Source organism: Xiphophorus couchianus, chromosome 13 (genome assembly GCF_001444195.1).
Source record: "Xiphophorus couchianus chromosome 13, X_couchianus-1.0, whole genome shotgun sequence".
NCBI classification, from domain to species: domain Eukaryota; kingdom Metazoa; phylum Chordata; class Actinopteri; order Cyprinodontiformes; family Poeciliidae; genus Xiphophorus; species Xiphophorus couchianus.
Genome location: NC_040240.1, coordinates 18882250 through 18902247, shown reverse-complemented (window position 1 = coordinate 18902247; position 19998 = coordinate 18882250). Strand labels below are relative to the sequence as shown.

General features: G+C 41.3%; 1 protein-coding gene across 1 annotated transcript in view; it reads left to right on the top strand.

The window, feature by feature from the left end:
- The window catches only part of LOC114155762 (gastrula zinc finger protein XlCGF8.2DB-like), a 723567-nt gene that overhangs the window by 616215 nt on the left and 87354 nt on the right, over window positions 1-19998 (top strand). The gene's annotated exons all lie outside the window — the stretch shown is intronic.

The following is a 19998-nucleotide window of genomic DNA, read 5'->3' as shown; positions in this document are numbered from 1 at the left end:
GTTCAAGGCTTATTCTCTTCTTTCATTCTGGCTTTTCCTATCTAGACATTACATGTTCTTTTTTTCTGTCAAACTTCATTAGGAAAAACAAAATGTCACTTGTCATCAAGTTGACAAGAAAATGTAAAGTATTACAAATTGAAATGAACAGAAGACAGCTTGAATATTCCAGCAGTTTCAAATTGTTCACACAACACACCAAATTTAAACTGTATATTAACATGTTTAAAATTCAATTCAAAAACACCATATCGAAAAATGAAAGTTCACCATACAAAACATTTAATATTTTAGAATAACAAATATATTTCTAAGTCTTAGTTTTATTTTTCACCAATGACCAACCTAATGCTCTGTTCATGCCAGGAATATTTTCATATCTGGGACAGTTTATACAAAAAGTGCTGCCTCATTTTGGACTAATTGTAGTTTGTTTAGATGTTTCTCTGGACCAAATGTTGCAATACTGCAAGTGAGATAAGACAGCGTTAGTGATGAGATAAAAGGCAAGTCACTGGTGAAAATGGAAAACAGTAAAGGTCCTAAGCAACAGCCCTGTGGAATTGCACACAATTCTTTTAGAAATGAAAAACTGCTATTTTCAAGTATCGCTTTAGTTGAGAAGCATAACTAGCAAGAAGTAATTAAATGTACAAGTATACAAATAAACATTTTAGTCACTAGTTTTATCTAACAGAAAATCACAATCAAATAGGTTAAAAGCAGAACTAAGGTCTAACAGAACAGCTCCATCTATGTTACTAATCTTCATTAACCACGGTACTCAAGAACTTCTAACAATGTACTTTATTGGGACATACGTACTATTGGAAATAGATTATCAAAACTCTCAATTCTGTCTTGTTTGTGGAACTTTTTCAACATTAAAAAGGCTTTTCATTTTTATGAAGTGAACTTTTAAGCTGTTGCTGAATGCTTCTCCAAAAGGGCTTCTTCCCTGTGTGAACTCTCATGTTTATTCAATGAACGTTTTGATCTGAAGGATTTTCCACAGGTGTTGCAGGAAAATGGCATTTCACCAGTGTGAAGCAACATGTGATGAGACAAAGAAGCTTTTTGATTAAAACTTTTGCCACAAATTGTACAAGAGAAAGGCTTCTCGCCTGTGTGAATTCTCTCATGCTGATCAAGAATAACTTTACGGGTAAAGCTTTTTCCACACGACTGACATATGAAAGGTCTCTCACCTGTGTGATTTCTCATGTGACGTGCCAAACTATTTTTGTCCATATAATATTTTCCACATGTGGTACATTGGACACGTGTCTCACCTGTGTGAGAGTTCATGTGAACTCTTAAATCGTTTTTTCTCATAAAACTTTTTCCACAAGTCTGACATGGATAAAGTCTCTCACGTGTGTGAACTATTAAGTGAGTTTTTAAGCAACAACTATAGCTGAATGCTTTTCCACAGGTCACACACAAAAAGGGCTTCTCACCTGTGTGACTTCTTATGTGACTCATTAACTGATGTTTGTGACTACATCTTTTGCCACAGGTCACGCACGAAATGGATTTCGCATGTGTGTGGACTTTCAGATGTCTAGTCAATAATTTTTTGCTTTTAAAAGTTTTCTCACAGATATTACAGGGAAAAGACCTTTCATCTGTGTGAAGCTTCATGTGAGTGGTCAAATGCATTGTTGGAGTAAAACCTTTGCCACAAGAGTGAACTCTGGTGTGTTTAGCCAAATGCTCTTTTCTAGGGAAGCTTTTTCCACAGGACTGACATTTGAAAGGTATTTCACCTGTGTGGGTTCTCATGTGAACCTGTAATAGGAATCTCTGATTATGTCTTTTTCCACATGTCGCACATACAAAACGCTTCTCAGCTGTGTGATTTCTGACGTGCCTGTTAATATTAGAGTTTGTAGTGAAGCTTTCATCACAAGTGAGACATTTGAAAGGCCTCTCATCTGTGCGACTTCTCCTGTGTTGAGCTGAGTTTTCTGCTTGAGTTTTCATGTACCTTTTGGGTTCTGAATGATCAGCACAGTTTTTACACTCTATGGTTTTCTGACATCTCTCATTTTGTTCCAGCCCATTGTCTTGCTCTGATTCTGAGTCTTTATGGTGGTTTCCTTCTTGCTCCTGATTCTCAGTTTCATTAAAGTCCTGAGAGATGATTTGATCTTTCATTAGTTCTGGTTTAATGTGGTTATTTTCTTCATGAGTTTGAGTCACCAAAAATGTATCTTCATACTCCTGCTTCAGTTCAAGCTGATCTTCATGTTCACCTATGCAGATCTCCAATACTTCCTCTTTAATCAAGGGATGTTCTGGCTCCTCTTCTTTCATCTGCAGAGGTTCTGGTTCCTCCTGGTACAAACTGGGATCCGTCTCTTGTTTATAGAGCTGCTGGTCAGAGGGATCCTCCTCTTTCCAAACATGACCCAGTTGGTGGTCTGGAAAGACAATCACACACAGGAGAAATACTTTCTATTGTATATTCAACAAAGAACACTTCACTTTAATCATTCACTGTACATAGTCCTAATATTAGCTAAAACTGGATTTAAACCTTTCTTTCATCAAAAACATATTTCAATCCAATAGGCTTTGAAGGAAAATCCTGTTATCAAATGCAATTATTAATTTCTACATACAAAAGCAAATTACTACAAAAATATTTTTCAATAACCATTTAAAATTTAAATAAATTACGATAACTTGGGAAAAGTTCAGGTTAAGTTCAAGTGAGAGACAGAGAGGAGTTTCTATAGCAGCCTAGAGCTGAAGCTGGGAGACATGCATATCTTTAAAATACCACACTGTGGTTAGGAAAGTACTGACATATCACAATTACGATTTATGTACAGAAGAAAAAAGGTTAATCTTATATATTTGATTTATACCATCACAGTTTTTGAACTGGTCCAGTCCTTGTTTGGTCGAGATGCAACTGAAGAAATAAATAAATCAAACGAGTCACATGGTCACCGAGCAAAAGCAGGAACCCTTGAATTTAATTGAATTAGTTTGCTATTTTTAACTTGTTCATTAAAAATGTATAAATATAAAGTCATATTCAATGAATTACAATATGGGTTCTGATGTTTGACAGATTAATATAACTTTTGAGTAGGTATAAACATACTTTTCATTAAACCCATATTTCTGCATTAAAAAGTCTTTATTGGCCTGGTGTAATGTTCTAATCTTAAGTGTCATGTTTTAATTAAGTGTAAGCAAAAAGTCATCATCATTAAAAGAAATAAACAACTTACAACATCAGTCTGTGTGTAACTAATCTATATGTGAGGAGAGAGCTCTCTGTATTTCTTGCCACATTGTTGGTTTTGCACAAAATGTTTATGCTTGGGGTCTGAGTCCAGTGTGCTGAAGAGGCAAATCTAAATGTTGCAGTACACCAAACCTGGATGACTTGATTTGAATGCCCTTGTTGTAGAATCATCTAGTCCAGGTTTCAAGAGTAGGCGGATTCGCCCATTAGACGATTCTCAAAATTAAACCGCCGGAAGTGACTTTAGCTTCGTTGCCTAGTTTCCGTTAAAAAAAAACACCACCTCCCGGAATGAATGCTTTAAAACCGTAACATGCTTCCTGAATCATCATTAGAGGTGTTTCATACCCGTTCTGTGTAGGATTATCTGAGGTGTCGGGTTGAAATCCGGGGAAAGTTTGCGCTGATCGTCCGTCTCTTCCTCCTTCACGATAATTTCCTTAAACTCTGTGAATGTTTCTTCAGCAGGAGTTACCTGCTCGTTCATCGACTCTCCTGGAAGCTGGACTGAAGACATTTCTACCGCAAACATCGACATATTCAGCCAACAGAGGACCAGACTACCAGCAGAAGGAATGCTAACGCTGCTAGCATCACATTTCTTCTTCTTCTGTTTGTTTATTGGCGGTTGAGAAACATTGCATGTCACTACCGCCACCAACTGGCTTGAAAGGTGGACTGCAGCGTCATGATACGGTCATGTAATACAGATGGGTTAGTTTAAGATAATTAAATGTTGCCTGATAATTATTTCATGAGATATAGTTAAGGAAATCATTAAAATCTAGTTATTTTTTTTACTCTTTAGGTTTCCAATAATTTGTCTAGTTTTTTCCTCACAAAGAACTAAAGTCTAATAGCAACTCATAACAACTCCAATTATTTTCATCAATAAAATTTAAAAGGTCATTAGTTTTCTGAGTTAGCACAGATGTGGTTGAATGACCTTCACAATAAGATTGTTAATCTAATTTTTAATAATTTCTTCATCATAACTTCTAATCTGTTTTCAATCATTAAAAAAATACAGGGTAAAATAAAACGTGACGTGCTGAAGGCAGTGATCAGGAACTTATTAAAGAGACAGGCGATAAATGGCAAAGTCTTATTTCTTTCATGGTCGATAAATTGAGCATTTTAACAGCAATTGAAGGTACCATAGTTACTTGACTGTGCTATAAAATGGCATTATCTGCCTGGAAAACAAAATAGTACCTTATTAAATAATTTTCTACACAGAAATCAAAAGGTTTTTAACCAAGAATGTTCAAACTAACCAACAATTTAAACTTTATTGACAGCAAGAGCATTTTTCAGTGATTTCAAGATTAACTTTGATAGTAAACTACAGACTCCTGCCTATAAAATCAGTTTGTTGACGTCCCAATGTTTAACATTTCACAATGTTTACAATATTACACCTTATCATTTGTAAGCTTCACATGAACAGTTGGATTAAAACTGTTAGTAAACCCTTGTCTTCCAAGCACTGCAAAGAAAAGGTTTTTAACCTGCAAGGTGGTTTCTGATGAGTAAAAGAACATTTTAGATTAATATTTTTTTACAATTCATAAATGGAAAAGGCTACTCTTGTGGATTAACAGTGAGAGTTAACATGCGATATGATAAATCTCTTGGTTTTATACAAATTCTTCTGCAGGCCATACATGGAAAAAGCTTCTGATTCGTGTGCGACGTGAAGTGAGCTTTAAAAAGTTTTTATTTTGACTGAAAGCTCTTCCACAGATGTCAAAAAATGGCTTCTCACCTGTACGAGCGCTTAAGTAATTATTCTGGTTCTTTTCGTAAACAGTTTCCCACATATCTCAAAAGATTTTCACAGGTATTGTTTCTTTCACCTTTTCTTATTGATATTGTTTAAATACAAAAGTTTTTTTTATGATTTCTTTGGGGGTGGGACAATTCAAGACGTTTCCAAGATTTGAGGAGTCTGGGCCTTTCCACTTCCCCTGTGATTTCCGTCTGTGCTGGTTCTGTTCTGGGGATGACAGATTACGTTTTCTTCATAAAATAAAGAAGATTATGGAAAACCCTGACCATCCTCTTCATGGGACTTTCTCGGGAAGGCAGAGTGTCTTCAGTCAGAGGCTTCTTCAGATTTAATGTAATACAGACGGCTACAAGAGATTATTCCTGCCAACAACCAGACTTTTCCTGAAAATTATCTACAATAACTCTTTGAAGAATTGGGGAGTTACAACAACATTTATTTTCCCTTTGGGATGTTAAGGAAATATGGCTATTTTTGATTGTTTAATATAGTTAAGCTAATGCCATGTGCGTTTAAGTAGATCAACATTCCTATTTGGACAAGCTGATGCAAGGTAAACGATCAGAGATAAACATTCTCCTGGCAAGGCTGTAACTTAGAGCAGCCATAAAACACTATGCTCTTGAAAGGCTTTAAATTAGTAGGCCATAAAGAATATCTTCCCCGGCTCACAGGTCAGAGGTTGGGGGTTTCCCAGGAGCTCAGAGTTGCATCTGGAGTTGATCACAACTTAGGAATTTTGGGAACACTTAAGGTTTAATTTCTGATATACCTTTTTAATATTGGTAGCAATAGTGTGTTAGATTAAAGTATATTACCCAAGCTACAAGTACTAATCTAGTAAATCGAATGTATTTGAAAATGTACTAACTATGACAATATCGGAATCAAAAGAGAATGATTTAAATGTTATGTTTTACAGGTTGAAAAAGACTTCTATCTCATTATTGTTTGTGATAAAGCAAAGGGTCAAATCTTTGGAGAAGCTGACTGCAGAGGAGCAAGATAGGTTTTGTGAAAATAACTTATAACTTTAATAACTAAAATGACTCTTGATATTTGTCATTAAAACTCAGGGGAAGGTCTAAGTTTTTTTTTCCAAGGTAGCTCTTGGTTGGTCAAAATAGAGGTACGCCCTATTTGCATATATTAACAAAGAGAAACGCCTTCACTAGAAAAAGGGAATGCGCAACAATAAGGATTCAGATAGCTGCCCTGTTCTGCTTTTAAGCAACAGCTGTCTCCAAAGGATCCTTTGTTCTTTTAATTCTTTTGTCTCAGGTAAAGAATGTACTTCTTTGTACTCTGAAGTTTTCTTGTTAAATTCATACGGTGTTTTCTATTGAATTAAACTCTGTATCTCTGTGACGTCATTGAGCCTCGCCGTCTGTTTTTCCAGCCGTGACGGCATCCGCTCGGGACCCGGCTAACAGGAGGAAAAGAGAGCCATGCTGTTTCCAAAATTTAAGCTAACCTAATAAATTTCCTTCTTTAATAATTTGGGGGCTCGTTCGGTTGCGGATTCTGAGCGGGCGGCTCTGTCACGCGCTGGCCCGGTTCGGCTTGGACGCTACAGTCGGGTAAGACTCTTTGATTTGTTTCCGTGTCTGCGACACGTGGGCGATCGGTGCTGACTGTTTTGGTGTGTGACTACAGGGATGGAAAACTGCAGATGTATGAAGGTACTTCTAAAAGACTTTGTTGTTAATAGATTTGAATAGACACAGGAACAGAGGACCGTGGCAGGTCCAAGCAGTCGGATTAACGTTACCGCTGTTATAAGGCTAGGTTTTAAGTGAATTTTTCCTGAAGGCTTATTTCTGTCCCTTCGAAAAAATTGGGAAAGTTTGTGTCTGGGTTGTATCACCCTTCTGTGGTAGATTAAGGACTGAAAGCGGGTTGTATCACCCTTCTGTGGTAGATTAAGGACTAAAAGCGGGTTGTATCACCCTTCTGTGGTAGATTAAGGACTGAGAGTGCACCCGGGTAAAATGATGCATCTTATATTTTTGTAACCGGCGCCGGGTTTATATTTTCTATTTTATTTCCCCCCTGTTTTTCTTAAAAACTGTGTTGTGTGTCTATGTGTTTCTCTGTGTTTCTTTGTGTTTCTCTGTGTGTGGCGATCTGTGCTTGTTGCCGCGACACGAGGCTGTTTGACTGTGCAGAGCTCTGCGTGTGTATCTGTGTGGCCGTGTGTGTGCGCGTGCGCGAGTTCGGGCTGGCTGTGTGTTTGAGCGGAGTGTTAAGTTGTTTGAAAAGCGCTGTGTGTGTGCTGATTTGCGTTGTTCCTGCTGCATTTATTCTAATATAAATATGGCAACGGTGTTGCGGAGAGATGACACTGCTCATTCGTACGGTTTAGGTCCGTGGACGACACTACGGGAACAGATTGCTGACTTCATTAATATTTATGACAAACAACTTGGTCTGGATTCGCTTCATGTGACGGCGGATGAATTGAAAGACAGGTTGGAAAATGCGGTCAGCATGAACAATGAACTCCTAAGTGCTGAAAAGCCGTTAGGTTTAATTTTGAATGCCTGTCTAAATCAGGCTTCAGCTGATAGGGATGCGGTGCGTGGTGAACAGGATGGGGCTACTCTGTTTCGCAGAAAGAAACTAATTAAGAAGTTGGAGAACACGGAACAGGAGAGACAGTTGTGGGCTAGACTTCTGGTGGGTTGGCAGGGGACGGATCACCTTTATGGAAAGGGTTCGGTTACGAAGGCTTCGGACTCATTACATGCCCCGGTTGATCTTTCGGGGGTTTCCTCTGACCGGCCGAAACAGAAGTTTAATCCATCTGTTGCTTCGCTCCCACCCCCATATAATGACACTAATCCCTCTTGCACGGGGCTGTATCCAGTGTTGGATGTTCGGAGGGGCACAGCTGAATGGGATCTTCTGAGGGTTCCTCCTCAGAGTTCTTCTGCTCCACCGGCACAGGAGGATCCCGATTTAATGACGTCATACCCGGCGTCCCCTCTTGGTGTTCGCTCTGTTTCTGATAGTCTTCCTATGGCGGATCGGGTTCAACGTGAAAAACTTTGTTTTTCTAGATATCCTTTGGCGACTTCTTCGGGTGTGGATCAGGTTTCACGTCAGTTCAGCAGCCCTACACCTCCCTTAGCCTCTTCCTCACATGAGGGGGAGCAGGGGGAGGTTCAGTTGAATGTAGATGTGTCACTGGTTGGCCGTCTGGTTGAGGAGTCCCCACCCATTCGGGGAAACTCAGTGTCTTTTGCTCCTGTTTTGAAAGATGATGTGAAGTTTACCTCCGCTCCAATGCAGCTTCGGAGCGGACGTAATCTGTGTGACATGCGGAGAGGGGATGTTAGTCCCTCCTCTCGTGAGATGAGCACACCACGGAGGGGCGGTGCCACCTCTAATGCTGTCACTTTTCAGGAACGACTTTTAAGTTTAGGCAGGAAATCACAGGGGGGTATGGATGATTGGGACACAGACCTTTCAAATAGATCGGTTCATTCTGAGGCTCTGTCAGCACGTTCTGACAGTTCTTCCCATTATGCTATGCCTTTAATAGTTTCCCACCAAGGACAGAGATACAAGCCGTTTTCTTTTGGAGATTTACAGACCCTTATTGAAAAATTACCATCTTTGGTGGACGGTGCTACTCCTTGGTTACATGCATTAGAATCACTGACAGGGGGGTTGACCTTAGCACTGGGGGATTTCAGGGCAATTTTGAGTCGTTCAACAACGACAACAAATTGCCGTGATGTTGAGCTGTCAGCGGGAACTATGAACTGCCCTGATGAGACGCCTCTTACAGCTGTTCTGACTCCTGTGGGTGCGGCCTTGAGGGATATATTTCCCCCTTTGTCGCTGTCACTTATTCCAAAGTTTTTCTGGGATTCCAAAGAACACCCAAAAGTATTTTTAGATAAAGCCATAGATATCTGGAGGCGACAGTCTGGGGTTCATCCAGCTGTTGCTACATTAATGAGGGAACATTTTCGTCAAGCTGTTTTAAATGGTGTCCCTACTTCTGTCGCTGCTTCAATGGGGACAAACCCGGAGTTGAGATCTTGTGACCATGCGAAGTGGGAATTGCATTTGTTGCATAACATGCAGATTTTTCAGGATAAGGAGAAAGAGAAGGAGAGAGAGCAGGAAGATCTTAAGAATCAATTATTGAAACTTCAAATAGGAGAAGCTAAACAGAAAATTAATCTTGCAAAACAGGAACGACAGGAGGTTAGAGCTATGTTGGCAGCTGTTGCACGGGCTCCTCTTCCGGTGTTTCATTCTGGTCCTGGTGTGTCAGCTCCACGTTTTCGGTCTGGTCTTCCGGGGTGGCGTGGGGGCAGACGGGGTAGGCCTGCAGTGTCGGTCGCGCGAGGAAGGGGTGGACGCAGAGACAGGTGTTTCTATTGTGGGGAGGAGGGTCACTGGGTTCAACAGTGCCCTCACTATATATCAGATGGTGCGTTGCCGGACCTGACATCACAACAAACTCCGAATGCTGCATTGCTTCCGCAGCGTCCGGGACAGTTTTCTCAGGCTGGACAGTATTGACACACCCCGGTGAAGAACCTATGTCAGGGAGCTTTGGCAGATCCCCTGATTGATGTGACAGTGGATGGACAAACATTACCATTTTTGGTGGATACAGGGGCAACATATTCCACCATGAATGCTGTCATGCCTTCACATAAACTTTCTGATCAGACAATATCAGTGGTTGGTTTTTCTGGGGTGAAACAGACTCTGCCACTCTCCACGCCTCTGCACACGGCTGTGGGCAGACAGAAAGTGACACATCCTTTTGTATGCTCCCCCTCATCTCCCGTTAATTTATTAGGGAGGGACTTGTTGATTGCTCTGGGGGCGACTATTTTGTGTGGACCTGATGGATTACTTGTCACTTTTCCTGATGGATCGTCTCACGCCTGTTCTCCGGTTTATACCCATGGACAGTTTTTGCTGCAACAAGCTGAGGAGCAACTGGCTGACATATACTGGGGGCGTATACAGCCGGAAAAGACTGACCATGCTGGAATTCTATCTTGTTTTCTGCTTTGGAAGCCCTGGATTCAAGCGCTTGCTCCGTATGGTCCGACCCCTGATCTGCCCCATGTTACTTTGTTTTATGACCGAGACCAGACTGAATGGTTCCAGGAGCAGTTTGAGACACATTTAGCCGGTGTTGACTGGACTGTATTTTCACAGGACATTTATGTGGCACCGGAGGGGGTGGCTGCAGCTGTTGATCTGACTCACGATCAGTCATTTTGGTATAAAATGCAAGATGAAGCTGTTCCACATATTTCTTTGGCTCTCCATCCTGGCCATCAGGCCAGGGAATTAGGGGGCGTGGTAAAACGCTCCCTGACAGTTTCAGACTGGCAGGCAACTGTTAATACAGACCTTTTTTTCTCTCCTTCTACAAACACCTACAGAATAAAGTGTTCTGCTGTAGATTCTGTAGTTTTGGAACATCTTCAACTTCCTAGGCACCATGGCAGGGAGTTGACTGATCATCCAACTGCAGCTGCTATGTTGGCTTCTCTGCCTGAATGTCTGTGGGCAACAGGTCCTACGGATGTGGGGCTTGTTGATGTCACACCTGTCACTTTTGATTTGCGACCAGGCCCTCCTATTTGGAGGTCTCAGTATCCTCATAAGCAGGCGGCAGAAGAGGGACTAGCGGAAACAATTGGGGGTCTTCTGGAGGCTGGTGTGTTAGAATCTTCCACCTCTTCCTGGAACACTCCTATTTTACCGGTCGAGAAAAAAGGGACGGGTAAATACCGCATGGCACATGATCTCCGGGCGATTAATTCTGTTTTATTGACCCCTACGGTGCCAGTCCCTAATCCTCATGTTGCATTAACTAACCTTGATCCCTCTCAGACTTGGTTTTCCTGTGTGGACCTTGCTAACGCTTTCTTTTGTCTCCCATTGGCTGAGGAATGTCGGGACGTGTTTTCTTTCACCTACGGGGGTCAGCAGCTGAGATATACACGTTTGCCTCAGGGTTTTGCTCTCTCCCCAGGGCTTTTTAATCAGGTTTTGAAACAGCAGTTAGCAGACTGCTCGTTACCAGACGGCGTGACTCTGATTCAGTATGTGGATGACCTCATGCTTGCAGCACAGTCGTTGGAGTCCTGCATTGAGGCCACGCGACGTTTGCTGTCACACCTTGCTGACGGAGGTTTTAAAGTGAGCAGGTCTAAATTGCAAATTGCGAGAAAGCAGGTTTCTTTCTTGGGGCGGACTATCACTGCGACTGGCACTCAGATGTCTGCCAGTCACAAATCTGCTATTCTTGATCACCCTAAACCACACACGGTGAAAGACATGCTGTCCTTTCTTGGTTTGACTGGATATAGTAGGAACTATGTTCCTAACTATACTGGTTTGACAGACCCTTTACGGGCATTAGTCAGGGAGCATGGGACTCGTAAGCTCAACCAGGTTTTGACTTGGACTGTGGAGGCGGAAGATGCTTTTATCTCTCTGAAACAGCAATTGGCTGCTGCTGCCCAGTTGGCTGTCCCAGATTATGCTTCGCCCTTTTATTTGGATGTTTCTGTTACAGAACTGACGGTTAATGCAGTTCTGTTTCAGAAAAAAGGGGGAGACAGGAGAATCCTCCAATATGTCAGCACAATGTTGGATCCGATGGAAAAAAGACATCCGACATGTACAAGACATGCAGCAGGTGTGGGAAAAATGATTCAAAAGACAGCACACATTGTGATGGGTCATCCATTACAGGTTATGACATCACACAGCGTGGTGGCATATGTGAATTCACAACATTTCACATTAACTACATTGAGACAACAAAAACTGAGCAAAATTCTGGAATCACCTAATATAACTTTTGTACATATCGGAGCGAATATGGCTGACAGGATGCAAGATGGACAGCCACACAACTGTGACGAATTAGTACTGAAGGAAGAAAAGATAAGACCGGACCTACAAGCTTCTCCTCTAGAAGGTGAAGATGTGAAAAACTTTTATACAGACGGTTGCTGTTTTAAACATGACACAGACGGTTTGAGAGCAGCATATGCGATAGTGGAAGACTTGGGCAGTGAGTTTCGTGTTTTGAAGGCAGAAAAGCTGCAGGGTGCCCAATCGGCACAGAGGGCAGAAGTAAAAGCAATGGTCGAAGCACTGAAACTGGCTGAGGGAATGAGGGTGAATCTTTACAGTGATTCAGCGTATGTGGCTAGCGCTGTACATGTGGAACTTCCTCAGTGGCTCAGAGCAGGATTTATGACTGCAACACAAAAGCCCATAAAACATGAAACTGAAATGAAAGAATTGGCGGAGGCATTACTGTTACCTCAGTCTGTGGCTGTGATTAAATGCAAGGGACATGATCAGAGCAAGACCAGAGTTGCAGCAGGAAACGCAGCCGCGGATGAGGCCGCTAAGAGGGCAGCGGGATACCTGACATCTCTTGTGATGGTGAGTACTGAATTTGAACAGGTCGAACAAAATCACTTTGAAAAAATTATTTCTCATCAGAAAACCGTGTCACCTGAGGAACGATCAGTCTGGAGAGCAAGAGGTGCCGTCTGCAATGAAGGACTCTGGCGGGGACCAAATGGTAAAGTAATTCTTCCTCCAAATATGAGATTCCAGGTTTTCCAGGAAGCTCACGGACTCGGACATGTGGGTATTGCACAGATGCTAAAAAATCTAGAGCACTGGTGGCATCCATTTTTGAGAGACATGGTCAAGGAATATGTGAAAACATGTGAAATTTGTGGACAACACAACGCAAAACCAACTATTCGGCCACCAGCGGGACATTTCCCTTGTACTACACAACCGGGTAAGGAAATAATTATTGATTTCACAGACATGATAACACCCGTTAGAGGATACAGGTATGTATTAATGTGTGTGGATGCATACTCGGGCTGGCCGGAGGCGTGGCCAGCAAAAAAGGAGGACAGCAAAACTGTCATAAAGTGTCTGATCAATCATTACATTCCGACCCATGGATTTCCAGAGAAGGTGAGATCAGATAACGGCACTCATTTTAGGAACCAAGATCTGCAGAAAGTGGAGCAGCTGCTTGGATTGAAGCATTCTTTCGGTACAGTATATCATCCTGAGTCACAAGGCAAGGTTGAGAGGTTAAACCAAACTATCAAACAAAAATTGGCCAAAGTATGTGCACATACCAAATTAAATTGGGTAGATGCTTTGCCTATTGCTTTGATGTCTGTTCGAATGTCTATTAATCAAACAACAGGGTTCTCTCCATTCGAGCTCCAGACCGGACGGATTTTTCCAGGACCTGGGAGTCGCGTGCCCGGATGGAAAGGTGAACTTGCACATTTATCTCATAAAGATTTCTTTACTGAGTTACAGAGTCTGGCTGCGGAATTTGCAAAATACCAGACGGCACAGGAGCGTCCAGCTTCAGGACCAGTTCCAGGAATCGACTGGGTGCGCCTGAAGGTCATCAAACGGAAGTGGTCTGAACCTCGCTTCACCGGACCACACCGAGTAGTGGAGAGGACGTCCCATGCTGTTCGTCTACAAGGGAAAGGAGACACCTGGTTTCATTGGAGTCAGTGCACAGCAGCCGAGGAGCCACTACATGCGCTCCGAGACGTACAAGACGAGCTACGACTTCAATCTTCGGACGAGGAGCAACGCCAGGTGCTTCCAGGGGGGAGTGTAGCAGGAATTCCTGCCACAACCACTTCAGGTTCCTGAAATTCAAAGTTCAAAAGGCTCGGACGGGCATAATAATCCTGTTCCGATGTCCTTCCATTGAGGAAGAAGGAGATTTCATACTCTCCTTAAAAACTCACTGTTATATTGGCATAATAATCCAATTTTCAGTGAGCAACGGCTGCGAAGGTGGAAACTTGAGGTTTCCATCCGAGGAGGATCAGGCTACAAGAAGATCCACATTAACTCATTTTATTGCGAGTTTTCGTTTTTGCGAACTTTAAAAGAACTTTCGTCTTTGCGCGTAATTTTTATCATTTTTTGAAGAAGATTTCATATTTTGTTTTTTACAGACTATCAAAGAACATTTGAAAAAAAAAAAAAAAAAAAAAAAAGAAGATATTGTGTAATTCTTTATCTCTGCATGTTTTTGATTTGTGGCGAGTATTTTTAAGTTTCCAGAACACTTTTTAGTTAGTGTTATGTGCATATCTTAGTCTTATTTTTGCATTTTTACATTTTGGGGTGTTATGTGTACTGTGTTTTGGGTTGCATTATGATAATTGAGTTTATGATTTTTTCATAATTGTAGAATGATAAGTGCCTTTCATGTTTAATTTTACCGGTGAAACTTTGCGGTTAAAAGGTGAGTATTAAAATTGTTGAATAATGCAGGATTACAATTGACAGGTTCGCATGATGGGGGTCAGCTTAAGATACATGAACTGGGAGTGGAAGTTTTTGCTAGGTGTGTTTCTTGAACTCAATTTGCTGGGAATGTGGGTTTTCGGAGGATCCACGAGTGGACTCATTTCCTCACAGACACTTGATCTCCGACCGAGTTTTGTCGAGTGCGGAGTGTCTTGCGGAAATGCGACTGTTCGTGTGGAGCGTTCTTTGAGACCTCCTGTTGATAAGTGCCTCACTAAGTATCGTGGAATTGAGTTGAACTATACTCTGGGTACTGTAACTAATTACCAAATTGATCTGTGTGAGGTAATTCGTCGCTGCTGGTCGACTCCTCAATCCTGGCAGAAGACATCTGTGTATTTGTGTGGTGATCTGACCTTCCAGCGACATTGTATTACTCAGGAAAATGGGGTTCGACACTTGTGTCCCACTTGGAAATCGGCTTTCAGATGGGTGGGATCAAGTTGGAGTCCACCGTATGCTCATAAATCTGTCACTGAATATGACAAGGTTACCATAAGACGAGGGACTTTAAGACATTCTCCAGCGACGGGTAAAAATCCTTTAGTGCTAACCATTTCCTCGATGCACGATGTTTTCTTTAAACAGTATCCGGCAGATTCAGCTGTTTATTTGGCTCTAGGTGCTTCAGTGGATGATAAAGATCCACTTGGGATTATCAAAATTAATATGGTTAGACCTGAGGGGGAGGAAGACAGGGACATGGAAATTCCTGATCAGCATGCGGCTAAGATTGATTACACAGCAGTTTCACCATTGGACATCATTCAAACAGCGACTGGGTATAGGGAAAAAAATTTATGGCTGAATTGGATGGTTCAAACGGCTAAAGAAACTAATATTGGGAACTGCATTGCATGTGCTACAGCTAGACCTCATTTGTTTACTGAACCTGCCCCATTACACTTGGGAGATAGTTGGGGTTTTAATTGCATGCTGAGGTTAACAACTGAGGCAGATCCCATAAATTGTGATGCGCTTGCCAAAATATATCCACCTATTAATAACTATACTCAGACGGGAACTTTTCTTCCGGTTAAGGGTAAAGGGTTGTATGTGTGTTTTAATTTTACTCATCTTAAGCCCGATTTCAATCTGGGACAGATTTCTAGTGATTGGTGTAATGTTACTTTACCAGCGGCCGGAATCGGGAGTTGGGCAAGAGCTGGACTTTATTATTTTTGTGGGGGTGATAGATTATATGTGCGTATTCCTCCTAAGACTGTTGGAGTATGTGCTATGACTCGCCTGGCTGTGCCACTTATGGTTGTAGGAGAAAGACTTGATCCTGTAGGACCGGAGCAGGTGCTCACCTTACAGACTCAGAGGCACAAGAGACAGGTGCGTCATACACGTTCTGATACTGCATTTGATTTGACTATTAATTCTCCCACTTATGTAGATGCCATCGGCGTGCCGAGAGGGGTCCCGGATCAATATAAATTGGCGGATCAAATTGCAGCAGGTTTTGAAAATATACCAGTGTTATCAGCTCTTTTTCCTATCACGCCGAATAAAAATGTGGATAGGATAAATTATGTCCATTATAATCTTTTGAGGCTAGCGAATCTAACCAGGGATGCTGTTGGGGGTTTGAAGGAGCAGTTAGCTCCTACTTCTTTAATGACAATTCAAAATCGGATGGCGCTGGACATGCTGTTGGCCGAAAGGGGTGGAGTCTGTTTTATGTTCCAAGAGAGCTGCTGTACTTTCATTCCGAACAATACGGCCCCTGATGGATCTGTCACTCGAGCGTTGGAAGGTTTGAGAATTTTGAGTAACACTATGCATGAACATTCAGGTATTGATGGCGGCTTGGACAGGTGGTTCTCTACTATGTTTGGTAAATGGAAAGGGATTGTTATGTCATTGTTAGTTTCTGTGGCTACGTTTGTGGCCATAATAGTCACGTGCGGATGCTGCTGTGTTCCGTGTATACGCTCGCTTATTATTAGGCTTATTGCAGTTTCAATTGAGAAGGGGAGCAGCGGCCCACCACCGCCACCGCCCTATCAGATGCTCTTTCGGGGAGCTGCTGATGGGGGGGTTGTGGAGCTGGGCGGTTCTATTTGACCAGGGGGAATTGTATTTCATTTAGTATATTACGTAGTTTTAGTTCCTCTATTAGAAGGCATAATCGATTTGTTTGTGAGGTCTGATTTCTATAATTCTCAGACCTCAACAGGGGGAATTGTTAAGGAAATATGGCTATTTTTGATTGTTTAATATAGTTAAGCTAATGCCATGTGCGTTTAAGTAGATCAACATTCCTATTTGGACAAGCTGATGCAAGGTAAACGATCAGAGATAAACATTCTCCTGGCAAGGCTGTAACTTAGAGCAGCCATAAAACACTATGCTCTTGAAAGGCTTTAAATTAGTAGGCCATAAAGAATATCTTCCCCGGCTCACAGGTCAGAGGTTGGGGGTTTCCCAGGAGCTCAGAGTTGCATCTGGAGTTGATCACAACTTAGGAATTTTGGGAACACTTAAGGTTTAATTTCTGATATACCTTTTTAATATTGGTAGCAATAGTGTGTTAGATTAAAGTATATTACCCAAGCTACAAGTACTAATCTAGTAAATCGAATGTATTTGAAAATGTACTAACTATGACAATATCGGAATCAAAAGAGAATGATTTAAATGTTATGTTTTACAGGTTGAAAAAGACTTCTATCTCATTATTGTTTGTGATAAAGCAAAGGGTCAAATCTTTGGAGAAGCTGACTGCAGAGGAGCAAGATAGGTTTTGTGAAAATAACTTATAACTTTAATAACTAAAATGACTCTTGATATTTGTCATTAAAACTCAGGGGAAGGTCTAAGTTTTTTTTTCCAAGGTAGCTCTTGGTTGGTCAAAATAGAGGTACGCCCTATTTGCATATATTAACAAAGAGAAACGCCTTCACTAGAAAAAGGGAATGCGCAACAATAAGGATTCAGATAGCTGCCCTGTTCTGCTTTTAAGCAACAGCTGTCTCCAAAGGATCCTTTGTTCTTTTAATTCTTTTGTCTCAGGTAAAGAATGTACTTCTTTGTACTCTGAAGTTTTCTTGTTAAATTCATACGGTGTTTTCTATTGAATTAAACTCTGTATCTCTGTGACGTCATTGAGCCTCGCCGTCTGTTTTTCCAGCCGTGACGGCATCCGCTCGGGACCCGGCTAACAGGAGGAAAAGAGAGCCATGCTGTTTCCAAAATTTAAGCTAACCTAATAAATTTCCTTCTTTAATAGGGATTAATAAAGTATTTTTGAATTGAATTTGAATGATATCCGTCATGTTCACTCCCTGGCGGTTGAGGGAGGGAAATGGCGGGGTTCCCTTTCAACTTGAAGATTTATTTAAACTCAGCAGAGTTTAGCTGCTGATGTTGATCAACTCTTGATAAAACTGGAACCATGACATGCTAACTCCAAACACTCACAAATGATAGCTCTCTGGAATGACTCCAAACAGGAGGAAAGCTAACGCCGCTAGCATCACAGTTACCGTCTTCTGTTTTTTATTGGCGCTCAACCCATCATGTCTTTAGCGCCACCAACTGGTTTGGAAGGTCCCTCTTTGTGTTGAAAGTTTTTCAAATCTAATTAGATTAGATTGTAAAAGAAATGTGTTAAAGATAATCAAATGTTCCCGACAATGATTATTTCTGGATTTATTTCTAGTTAAATTAGCAAAATATAATGCTGTTATAATGCTGTTAAGGATTTCTTCCAGATATTTCTGAGAGTTTATGCTCTATTGGTTCTTCCTCTTCTTAGTAATCACAGGAGGCTCTGCATATTATAAAAGTCTCGCTATTCTTACTTGAGTAAAATTTCTGGATTCTGTACACACTGAATAAAAAACAAAAAAATTCAACCAAAAACTCATCAAACAAAGACATACAGTACACTTGCAGTTTTATATTGAAAGAAACTGATTTGGAAAAATATGATCTTGCTTGATTTTGTTGTTGTTACTTAAATAAAAATACCAAAATTTCCACGTAACTTTATATTTTGGCCTGTCTGATTATGTAATTTTTTAATATTAAATTATTGCTAGTTTGATCAGTTACTCAGTACTTGAGTAGACTTTTTCCCAGATGCTTTTTTACTCAGAGTAATTTCTTGGATTGCTCTGTTTTCCTTTTACTTGATTAAGTAAATATGTTTAAGTAGTGTTACTCTACTTGAGTACAATGTTTAACTGCTCTGCCCACCTCTGGTCACTTGAGTACTGACTGGAAAAAAAAGAAAAGATTAACCAACATGGCCCAAACTCAACTAAAGTATTTTAGGATGCATTGATAAAACAGAATGCAAACTTACAATCATATAATAATATTACAGGACTGGAATATAGGGAAGGGCAGGCAGGACTTTAAGAAAGTCCTGCCTGTTACTGCTGCTGATCTGATCCAGATAGTAAACTCATCGCTCTCATCAGGCGTTTTCCCCCAGGCTTTGAAAACAGCAGTAATCAAACCACTTATAAAAAAGAACAATCTGGACAAATCACTACTGCAGAATTACAGGCCGATCTCCAACCTCCCATTCATCAGCAAAGTTATTGAAAAAGCTGTGTGTAAACAATTAACTAGCTTCCTAACTATAACCAACCTCTTTGACTCCTTCCAGTCTGGTTTTCGTGCTCACCACAGCACAGAGACCGCCCTCGTAAAAGTGTTCAATGACATCCATAAAAATACGGACTGTGGCAGAACCACAGTGCTGGTTCTGTTGGACCTCAGTGCAGCTTTTGACACTGTTGACCATGACATATTACTGAATCGACTGGAGAGTTGGGTCGGACTCTCCGGTCCAGTGCTTAACTGGTTTAAATCCTACATAAAGAACAGGAATTTCTTTGTTTCAATTGAAAACTTTTCATCAAAGAGGTCAAAGGTCACATGTGGGGTACCCCAAGGTTCAATCCTAGGACCCCTTTTATTCAATATTTATATGCTCCCACTAGCTCAGGTTATAACAGGAAATAATATTAGCTACCATAACTATGCAGATGACACGCAGCTCTACATTACGATGTCACCAGGTGACTCAGAGCCCATCCAATCACTGAACAGATGCTTAGAACAGATAAATGTGTGGATGTGCCAAAACTTTCTCCAGTTGAACAGAAACAAAACTGAAGTTATTATTTTTGGACCTAAAGAGGAACGATCTAGAGTCAATGCACAGCTTCAGTTATTACAACTGAAAACCAGCGATCAGGCCCGAAACCTGGGAGTAGTGATGGACTCTGACCTGAACCTCCAGAGCCACATAAAGACAGTTACAAAGTCGGCCTTCTATCACCTGAAGAACATTTCCAGGATTAAAGGACTAATGTCTCAGCCAGATCTAGAGAAACTCATCCACGCGTTCATCTTCAGTCGTATTGATTATTGCAACAGCGTCTTCACAGGTCTGTCCAACAAATCAATCAAACAGCTGCAGCTGATCCAGAATGCTGCTGCTCGCGTTCTCACTAAAACCAGGAAGATAGAGCACATAACACCAGTTTTAAAGTCCCTCCACTGGCTCCCTGTAGCTCAAAGAATAGAC